Source organism: Nannospalax galili, unplaced genomic scaffold (assembly GCF_000622305.1).
Source record: "Nannospalax galili isolate Female #2095 unplaced genomic scaffold, S.galili_v1.0 scaffold245, whole genome shotgun sequence".
NCBI classification, from domain to species: Eukaryota; Metazoa; Chordata; class Mammalia; order Rodentia; family Spalacidae; genus Nannospalax; species Nannospalax galili.
This window is the reverse complement of record NW_008353009.1, coordinates 428,862-439,707: the sequence shown is the minus strand read 5'-3', so window position 1 is coordinate 439,707 and position 10,846 is coordinate 428,862. Positions and strand designations below refer to the sequence as shown.

At 39.5% G+C, this 10,846-nt stretch overlaps 2 long non-coding RNA genes across 2 annotated transcripts in view; both read left to right on the top strand.

Annotated features, from left to right (window-relative positions):
- LOC103747732 overlaps window positions 1–9,891 on the top strand; it is a 10,437-nt gene extending 546 nt beyond the window's left edge. The window contains exons 2-3 of the long non-coding RNA XR_607856.1: window positions 8,967–9,124; window positions 9,740–9,891. This is a non-coding gene — a long non-coding RNA (uncharacterized LOC103747732). The remainder of the gene's footprint in view (window positions 1–8,966; window positions 9,125–9,739) is intronic.
- Window positions 9,892–10,316: 425 nt separating this feature from the next.
- Window positions 10,317–10,846, top strand: part of LOC103747730 — an 11,338-nt gene continuing 10,808 nt past the window's right edge. The window contains exon 1 of the long non-coding RNA XR_607855.1: window positions 10,317–10,808. This is a non-coding gene — a long non-coding RNA (uncharacterized LOC103747730). The remainder of the gene's footprint in view (window positions 10,809–10,846) is intronic.

Genomic DNA, 10,846 nt, shown 5'->3' with positions numbered 1-10,846 from the left:
CCCCGCCCCCTCCAGCCCCATGCCCGGAGCTGCTTCGCTCCGCCCGGCAGCCCCGCGCCCAGGAAGATCCCCCCGCTGCCACCCGCAGCCGGCGCCCGGTGATGTCATTGTTTGTGGAAATTTGTAAGGCTCCGGGAAGGGAATTACGGTGCGTGCCTCCGTCGGAGGCCAGGAGAGGAGCAGGGGCACCGGCCGCTCCCTGTTGCTCTTGCCTGCTGATCTTCACTGCAAAACAACTCTCCTTTCATCTCTCTTCTCTTCTTTTTCTTCCCTTCTCTCTCTTCCTTCTCTCTTCTCTCCACTCTTCTCTCCCCTCCCCTTCCCCCTTCCCTTCCCTCCTCCTCCCTCCTCTCCCCTCCTCTCCCCGCCTCTCCCCTCTTCTCCCCTCCCCTCCCCTTCCCTTTCCTCCCCTTCTGTGCTCTCCTCTCTTTCCTCTCTTCTCTCTGCTTCTTTCTGCCAATAACAAAGGACATTTTACTCCTTCTCCCAACCCTCTACTTTGGCCAAATCACAGGCTGGGAGGATTGGCAAGAGCAACCTTCTAGGGGTGACCCATGGTGGCAGGAGAGAGATCCCCTTCTTTTACCCTTAAGGTCTGACCATGTCAGGAACTAAGCGTCTGGTAGTCACAGGAGACCCACCTGAGATGGCCATTAGAGGAGACTCCTCAGGAGTCCACATCGTACTTGTTCCCGCAGACTGCCTGGGGAGGACGCCCTGATGCTCACACTGGGAGGCACATTCTCAGACCCAGGCTTGTTTCTGAGCAAAGACAGAGAGGGTGCGAGTTTGGGAAGGTGAAGTCACCATCCTAGGCACCAGGTCAGGATTCCTGTTGAGTGTCCTTGCCAGCAGGATAATCCTTGGCTGCAGGATAATTAATGCTAAGTGGCAGGGGAGGGGGAGGAGGGAACTTCTAAGTTATCCAGGCCCTGTTAACTGCTGGGGATTGACTTCCCCTTCTGACTTCTGGGAGAGTGGGAGGAAGTAGATGCCCTCTGCTGCAAGGCAATGAGAACATTGCTTAAAGGAATTCAAATATTGTTGAGTTATGGAGTATATTTACATTGTTTACCAGTTAGCAGAAAAGTTAAGGATCCTCTCATAGCTCAGTAAGAGAGAAGATACAGAGCTAGAAAGAGAAGAAATTATGAATCCATAACATGGAGAAAGAGAAGAAATTATGAATCCATAACATGGACACCACAAACACAGAGAAACACAGACACACACACACACACAAATATCTCCCTTTTTATTTTAACATGAAATCACAATCTACACAAACACACAATTGGAAATGAACACAATTTTAGTGGTACAGGGCACACTGTCTTCAGAGAAGATCTGATTAATGACATAGTTGGTCTCAACCCCCCTACCCCAAGCCCTTCCAACCATAGCCAAATAAAAGTGTGAGCACTGAAGATGGTTTTCATTAAACCATGAGTCTTCCATACATCACATTGTTAGTAATTTTTACATTCCTTAAAGAAAACAAAGCAAGACACTGAGAAGGTGGCATAGAGGTTTCCAAAGTGGAAACAAGTCTTTGGAAAATTATTAATGAAAGGGACAGAACAGCCCTGGGAGCCTCCATTTGCTGCTGCACACATCAGCTCATTTCTGTCAAGAATGTTTTCTTTTTCTTTTTACTTTTTTTTTTTTGTCCTTTATCTGTACCTTGCTCCACACTGACCATCTGCCTGACTATAACACAAGGTTTCTTGATCCAGAACTTCCCCCCCACTTCCTTGTAGTTCATCCATATTTTGAGTCAAAGTCTCAGCTTCATATGAAGCAATGTCACATGGTTCCTTCTGCTCTGTATTGTCATATGAGTAAAATGACATTAAATGTGAAAATTACATTAGATAGATTCACAATGCTGGGGAGCATTTCAAAAGCAGCAACAGAGACACAAATCTAAGCCTTTAGAGAAAGAGATCTGAGGAGCATCAAATAAGTCAATTTAGAAGATTATGAGTGTCAGGAAATAGCACTGCTAATGCAACTAAATATTCCTGAAAACGAACATGAAATTACCAACTATTTAGAGGTATTTATTAATTTTTTCTGGAACTGAAGAGCAGTATTCATTTCCTAAATACATTTTAAAGATGAAATGGCAGTGCATGTTGAATTATGTATGCTGGAATTTGATTCCCATGGTGATGGTGTTGGAATATGTGGCTTCTGAGATGGAACTGGATCATGAGGATTCTGCCCGCATGAATGGAATACTCCATTCATAGATTAAGGATTAATGACTTACAGTGGGAGTGGCTTTGTAAAGAAGTGAGCTTTCCCCAGCTTACTTTCATTATCTTGCCATATGATGCTGCCCTTAGCAGATACCAACACCATGCTCTTGGACTTCCCAACATCCCAAACTGTGACCTGAAGAAAACTTTATTTTTGTTTTAAAATTTGAAAGGATTTTTTTTCCATTTTTAATACTTTTATTGAGTTTTTGTGCATTTCATATATTATATCTTAATGAAATTTAGACCCATCCCTACCAGATTCCAGGCATTCTGTCATATATGTTAAGTCCTTTCCTGTTGAGCATTTCTATCCAGGTGTCCCTCAGTGCTACTTCATCCACTGGAGTCTTATAAATCCCTGAGTCCCATATAGTTTGTTAGAGTAACAGAAAATGGACTAAGGTACATGTCTACATTTTGGATATAATAAATGTTATAAAATCAAAAACAGTCTGAATAAAATCTGTGTGACTGATTGAAGTTAGTTGTCTTTAGTGGTTTACATAGTATATAATCTATCACAATATTGTCAGACCAGCATAACAAATGAAAACAGATTTTTTTTTGAGACAGTGTCTCCCTGTAAATACAGCTGGCCTGGAACTCATTATGTAGACCAGGGTGGCCTCACTCTCACAGACATCTGCCTGCCTCTGCCTCCTGAGTGCTGGAATTAAAGGCGTGTGCCTGTTGAAAACAGATTTTTTTATGATACAAATGTTAAATTTTTAATGCACAGCCTTGCACCAAGTCAGTGGAGGAAATGCATTGAAATATTTGATTGATATTTGAAATGCAAGTACCCATTCAAGTGTGTACACATTTGTGCTTTTAGAGCATTATTGCCCAAACTCTTTTTAGAATGCCAGTGGTGATTTAGATGAAGAAAGCAAACAGGCGAGAGAGAGTGGCAAAGTGTTCCGAGGACTGACCCAGAAACTACCACAAGCTCTGCTGTCACCGGCAATGTAGCAACTTGAGCCAAACCACCGGCTCTCCAAGCCTGTATATTTTCATCTATAAAAAGAGACAGATTAGCCACCCTTTAGATCCCAAAGTATATAGTTTCAAAGAGATGCTAAAGGGAAGACTGTACGTAGAGCACCTACAGCTCAAGGGATCATGCTTTTTGATAGTATTGTAGTGGCCAACAGATCTCTTTTCAACATGTCCCCCAAACCTTCTTGTATGTACCTAAGTTTGTGGGCTTGAGAAAATAACTGACCGAGTACCATCCATGAAAAGCATCAATATATTTGAGTTCTTTCTATTTATTTTCTGTTATAGGGATAGCAATAACATACTTAAGATGTTCCACAGACCCCCACTCTCTCTTTGAAGATGTTGTCTTGCAAAAACTAGAATACTCCCATTCCAAGGAATCATAGCTATAAACTAAGATGTATATAGGTGATTAAAAGTACCCAAACTACCCAACACAGGATTGGGATCCTCCATTTAGAGGTACTCTTTTGGATCCATAGATCATAAGGTCAAGGAAAACCTTGCTGTCATGCTGGGCTGGAGGAACAGAACATGCTAGAAGCAGCCCTAGAAAGGACTGCTGGACCTGTGCATGTTGTTTAGACTACTTAGGATCGAATTTTCCTGTTGACTTCTTATGTGGGCAGGGGTATAACCAGGAGAGAATAGTCATGTTATCTTAGTTATCTTTTCTGTTACTGTGATAGAAACACTGACCAAAGGAAGTTATAGAGAGAAGAGTTTACTTAGCTTACAGTTCCAGATGAATCAGAGTTATCATGGTGATAGTGGTGGTGGTGGTGGCGGGGGATTGATGGAAGGAGGTGGCCAGAGGTGAAAGTGGAGTACTCACTGTCTTCAAGCAGGCACAGGAAGCAGAGAGCCTCAAGAAATCCAGCTTAAGGCTTAAGAACTCTCACAGACTGCTCCCAGTAGTGCACTTCCTCCAGCAAGGCCACATCTCCTAAAGTCTCCCAAATCAGCACTGCCAAATGAAGATTAAAATGTTCAAATTCTTGGAGCTTATGGGGGACATACTCATTCAAACCACCACACATGTACAACCAAGGGTTATGGATTAAATAAAGTTCTGATTGAGTCTAGCAGGGTGGGGTGTGTCTTTAATCATAGCACTAGCACTTGGGAGCTAAGGCAGGAAGATTGTGAGTTTGAGCCAACCTGGACTACAAAAATTCTGCCTCAAAAACTAAAACAGACAAATGAATTCACAATTTTATTAAAATAAGATTGTGTGTTGCCATTTTTGTGGTTTTCGTTTTGGCACTTCAAGTGCAGTAATAATATTTTTATTAGGCAACAACTCTTTCTACTGCTCTATTGTGCTGCTATGCCTTGCTGGAAGATTCCTTCTAGGACCTACCCTTCCTGTTTTTGTAGCATTCCATGCTTAAGATTCCTGAAACATGATTACCTCTCTTTACATTTCTCACAAATTTTAATATCCACATCAAGTTTTTCTTTTTCTTCCCTTACTTTTCAAAATCTTACTGCATTTTTCCATGCTATGCATCTTTTTACATTAGCTGTAATGTCAGATTCAGGTGATGGGCACATTTTAATCACTTCTCTGGGCTGCCCTCATTCCTGCACAGTCACTGGGCCTCAGTTGGTCTCACCTCAAATTCCTACAGCTTTTGCCTATTTATACTTTTGTTCCTTAAATGATCTAAGACTGTTTTTTCTTCATTTGAAAGCCTTCAGTCAACTTTTGTTATTGAAGTCATCTCAAATTAGTATAGTGGGGAGAATCGTGGGCATTTATCAAGTGTTTTATTATTGAACCTAGAAAGCTGTTGGTGGTATTCATTTTCTAACTTCATCAACAAACCATCAAATTTATTCAGACTAATCAACTCTTCATAAACAAAAACTACTCCTTGCTTTCTTATTTTCCAGAATGGTTATTTTTTTTTGTGCTAATTTAGGCTCTATTATTTTGATAGGATTTGAAGTTGCTAAACAATGAGCACCAAGGGTCTTTTTAATCTTCTTTTGAAAATTAGAAACATGTTGTTATTCACTATCTTTAGATTCCTTCCCAGGTCTACAGGACCACAAAATAATGTTTGCTCATTTGGAAAATTAATTAGTTACTTCTTAGGGCTTCTTGGAACATTGCTTTTTGTCTGTAGAGAGTGATTACCTATTCATGAATTCTCCACCTTGTGTTCTTTCCCTTTCCCTTTTCTTACTCTTTAAAGAAACACAGGAAATCTTCCACAATTCAATTTTTGAAGGATTATGGAAATTATCTTTAATAGGGAGGCTTTTCTTGTACTTCTCGAACTACCTATAATATATAAATAATTCAGAGAGAACAAAGTGGCTCATTAGCAAATTTAAACTGGGATTTTAAAAGACAAAATTTCACGTAAAAATAAAAGCTTAAATGTAGATTTTCATAAGATCAACTCTGCCCGTTGCAAAGAAACATAACTTTCTAAGAGAGTCTTTATTTGATCTGAATGCTTTAGATGTGTATATGTTGTCTAGAATAAACTTGGGTGACCAACTCCAGTACTGAATTGATATATCATGCTATTTAACATGCTGAAACAGTTATAGAATTATGAGTGTATGCTCAGATATGCCATTTTTATTCCTTTGAAGTATCCTGTCATGATTTGAGGAAATATGGCATAATCTATTTTTAAGAACTTTCATCACACACTATCTATTTTATCTTTTTCGGTTGCTGGAGGGAATGAACCAAAAAGTACATCTTTACATACAAGATATTTCTAATCATTTGACATAATCCATAGTAAATATTCAATATTTTCTCCTTTAAAATTCTGTTTGGGGCTCAGGATATAGCTCAGTGGAAGATTACTTGCCTAGCATGCATGAAGCCCTAGATTTACACCCCAGCACTGAGAGAAAAACCAACATTTGTACTACAATTCTGTATGTGCAGAATCTACTCAGAAAGTACTTAATTCCTAACTGCACACCCACCACACATTAATTTATGCTGCTGCTTGCATAGTGGTGGTATCCTTTGTGCAGCGAGGTTTTTATGTGGATCACAATGATAACCAAAATAGTTACAATCCTTTAAAAGTTGACTCTTTCCCATAAAAATTCAGGGACTGAGCTTCATTTCGTGTAGGCAAAGATCTGGCAGCAGGGTTGCAGGGAACTAGAGTTGGTTGCCCTTGTTCTTCCCACTCTGTGAAATCAGGTCTGAGAGGTTCATTTGCATCACCCACACCCAGCCCTCTGATTCTTGTGGTTTACTTTCCTTACCTAGGTCTTAAAGTCACCCGAGGTTGAGGTTATGGTTTGAACAACCTATAAATTCTTAATTCAAATAACATGTGCATGAAACTGTATTTTCTAAATTATTAGCATAGATGTAAAAATGTTAAACTCAGACTTCCAGAATACAAACTCAAAGGATGATACTTCATCCACATCTGATAACACAAAAGAGGCAGATTGGCATTATGTTCTTTCTAGGGTAGTAAAACATTGCAAATGTCCGGCACTTTGCCAAAAGACCATCCCAAAGGAATTCCAGGAGATAAAACCAGGATTACAAATATGAGCAAAGTGAGAAGTTCATGCAAAGTATAAAGAGATGTTAAGATGGCCAAGAGGAAAGATGGTGAGGCCTGGAGTGAACACTCTTTTGATCTCTGGTGCTGTATCATTTTAATCCTGTGACTGAGGTAAGGCTTCTCACCATGCGTAAATTGGATTGAGGATTACTTACTTAGACTAATTGTGTCCAATATCATGTTTAGGGCTAATATTCAATGATCTTATTCTAGACCCAGTTTTTATTTCTCTTGTGTATGCTTCCCTTTTAAATTTAAAAAATATTTTATTTATTATTTTATTTTATGCTTATGAGTGTATTGTCTGCATGTATGTGCAATGCCCTAGAAGATCAGAAGAAGGCATTGGATTCCCTGGAACTGGAGTTACAGATTATTGTTAGCTGTCATGTGGGTGCTGGGAACTGAACCCCAGTCCTCTGCAAGAGCAGCCAGTGCTCTTAACCACTGAGCAATCACTCAGTCCCAACATCACATACTTCTTGAAGCATACCCACAATAAGAGAAGTGCGACAGCATGTGAATCATAGAAGTGTGGTTACACATAGTGTAGCCATTAACTCTGCCACCATAAAGCTGTGCAATAAATCACCCTGCATTTAATACCCTAGAAGAAGTGCTTTATTCTTACAATTTTCTGTGTTTTGCCTAATTAGGCTAGATATGATGGGTTGGGTGGTGGTTTACTTTAAGTTGTAGGTTGGCCTAGCTTGGGTCTAGTTGGATACGCTTTAGGTCTGAACCACATGTGTTTGTTCTGAAGCCCAGATATAAGCAGCAGTGTCTACCCAAGGCATAATTTTACAGCTTTTTACTGCAGTTGAAAACCCAAACAGAGTTGTGTAAAAATACTTAAGGCCTCTGCTTCATCCTATCCACTAATATTCTTTTGACTAAATCAATTCACATGGCCAAGCCTATCCATAGTTGAAGGGCGAGGGAAGGGAGTAGGTTCTGAATAGTAATCCAAACCACAAAATCTAGTAAGGCCCATTGTTTACAGGTATTTTATTTAAGAACAATTTCAAGCCAGGTGTGATGGCACACACCTGTGATCCTAGCACCCAGGAAGCTGAAGTACTAGGATTAGGACTTTGAGACTGACTTGGACCTCAGAGTGAGCTTGAGGCTAGCCTAGGCTGCACATCGAGAACCTATCTCACAAAGAATCATGTATTAGTATAATTTAGATGTTTGGCTTAGGCTAGTACTATGCACAATGAATATGTGCCAATAGCAAAACATTTAAAAATTAATATATGTAATGCATTTGAAAAGTGTTGTTCTAGGGTGCTGAAAAAGAACATTTTATCAATCCCATTTCTGTGTGGAAGAATGAATCATTGTCCTCTTAGAGGTCTGGTGAGGTGGGGTGCGTGTCTTTTGGTGAGCACCAGTAAGCATTGCTGGGGTCTGAATCTGACTTTAATGGCAGTGATCAATGTGTTGACAACTAAATAAAGGCTTAACTTTCTTCCAGAAAGATGACCTCCATTGTGATCATGACATAATGTAAGAGACCCAGAGAGAACAGGCAATGGATTCTAATGAAGTGACCTTAGATTTTTGGACAGATTCCAAATTGGTGTTTCTCATTTGTGTTGAGTAGAATCACTGTTTTTTCTTATAAGCAATAGAACCCAAACCCAACTGGCTTGAGCAATGGAGAAAATTTATTGATTTACGTCCTTCAAACTCTAGAGGTAGGGACTGGAGAGATGGCTCAGTGGTTAAGAGCATTAATTGCTCTTACAGAGGATCTGGGTTCAATTCCCAGCATCTACATGGTGGCTAACAATCATCTGTAACTCCAGTTCCAGGAGATCCTACACTCATTTCTCACCTCTGCTGGCTGGCCCTGCATGACATGGTGCACTTAAGTGCAGGTAATATACTCATACACACAAAATAAAAATAATACAAAATATTTCAAAAAAATTCTAGAGGTAGATAGAGGTTCAGGTATAGCTGGATTCAGAACGTTCTTCATTTTTACCATTAGAATTTTTACCCTCTTTTTGGTAATAACCTCAGAGGAAAGAGCTTTTTTGTTCAATAATTTTATATAATCTTGAAAAAGAAGCTTATTAGCTTGGCTTGCAGCAAATGATCACTTCTTCCTTACGTACAGGATCAAAAGATTGGAATCCACTACCTGGCCAGGCCTGCCCAAGGTGCCTTTTCCTGCAGTAGACAGATGGTTTCAGTCTACACTAAACTGTGTGAAATGAGAATGGAAATGATTTTATTATATAAAGCCAAACAAGGAGCTATTCTCTAGAGAAGGAGGTAAGAACATTAGACAACTAGAAACAATAAGTGTCATGACAATTTGTGTTCCTCAACCATGGATCATGTTTTAGGGTGCGCAACAACGTATGATGCAGAACTACACTGAAAGGGGTTAACTAGTGCAACTCAAGCTGTGTGAATGGTGTGGTTCTGTATTTCCACATCCTCTAAGTGATGGGTAGAGGGAATATCATTTGTTGCAGTGGTGATTTGTGGATGTTGAGAAGGAACAACAGCCATAATAGCGCTAAATCAATGACATGTTATGCCTGGCAAAGTTATGTCTGTTGACTTGGACTTGCTGCTGGAAAGTTTGCTCAGCTAATTGGAGTACTGGGCATATCCAAACCATGAATTTAGTCTTCATGAGAGGAAACCCATTAGTCATTTATCCCTTGGCTTTATGTAAATGCCAGGATCCAGATGGATAAATATAACTGTGCTAGACTGTGTTTCATATTTCTTTCACTGACAGAGAAAGCAGGACTCTTGTTCCTAGTTCCACATGAGATGGCAAAATCATCTCAATTTTCACCGGCACCCACAGTACTTTATGTATAATTACATTGTTTCTTCAAGGTGCCCTTATTATTTCTCCTCTCATTTTCCCAGGAGACATGCACAAGGAGGAGCTGGCAACCTTCCTCAGCAGAACAGATGAATAAATAAGTACCATGAGCTTGTGTCTTTTAGTTGGGGTGATTTGTCAAACACCACACCTCTGTGGCTGCTTGCAGATTTTAAGGGTTGTGCTCAGTCTTAACTGAGGGGGAATTTTAAAAGCTAAATCATAGTGGACTGAAGTAAACTTTTTTCTAGAACATGAATTTACCTATTCATATATAGCTGAATGTATTGGTCTGAAAACATTTCATTTATGTTAAAGCAATAGACAATGGTAAATTACTTCTTTATGTATTTATGTTGTCTAATTTATTGAGTAAGTGGTATTGAGTGAGGACTCTTCATGAAGAATAATTGTCTTTGATGTTTGAGAGAAGACACAGTGTCTGAGCAAGAGACTGGAGAGTGAGATATTTGTTACAAGTATCAGGTGGTAAGTACCAGATAAACTGGATTCTACAGTACAATCCAAGCTTATAATTTTTTTATAGTTTTGGGCATGAATTATTTGTATCCAACATAATATTTCTGATTTCTCATCCATATTGTGTGCTGTCTGGAGATTGGCTGTTATAGCTCACATCTGTAAGATTCCTGTCTCTATGGCTTCTCATTGGATTCAGAGAACAGGAAGAATTGTTTAAAAATGTGAGACTGGGGCAAGATAGTTGACTCAGGTTTTCATATTCTGTGTTTGCCCCTGGTGGCTCAGCACATATAGATCTCATTCCTTTACCAAATGCCACAGTTTCTGTCTAAGAGATTCTCCAGAGCCCATTAACCACTGTCTTATTTCTTTAGGTCAATGGGGCCAGCATATTGTCAGTCCCTGTGGCTTTTCTATACTTCATTGGATTTTCTTGATTCTCTCATGCATTTGTGAGTGACTCCAACTACCTTGAAAAACAAACTATCTGGAAAATGAGAAATCTACTACATATGTTGAAAATGTAGACTACATGTACATTAATCCTGTTGCATGCTTACACAGATCATATGATGAATATAGTTAAAATAATTTTAAGGATTCCTGGAGATTGACTGGAAGAAAACAGCTGTAAGTACAAAAAAAAGCAAAATAACAAAACAGAACTG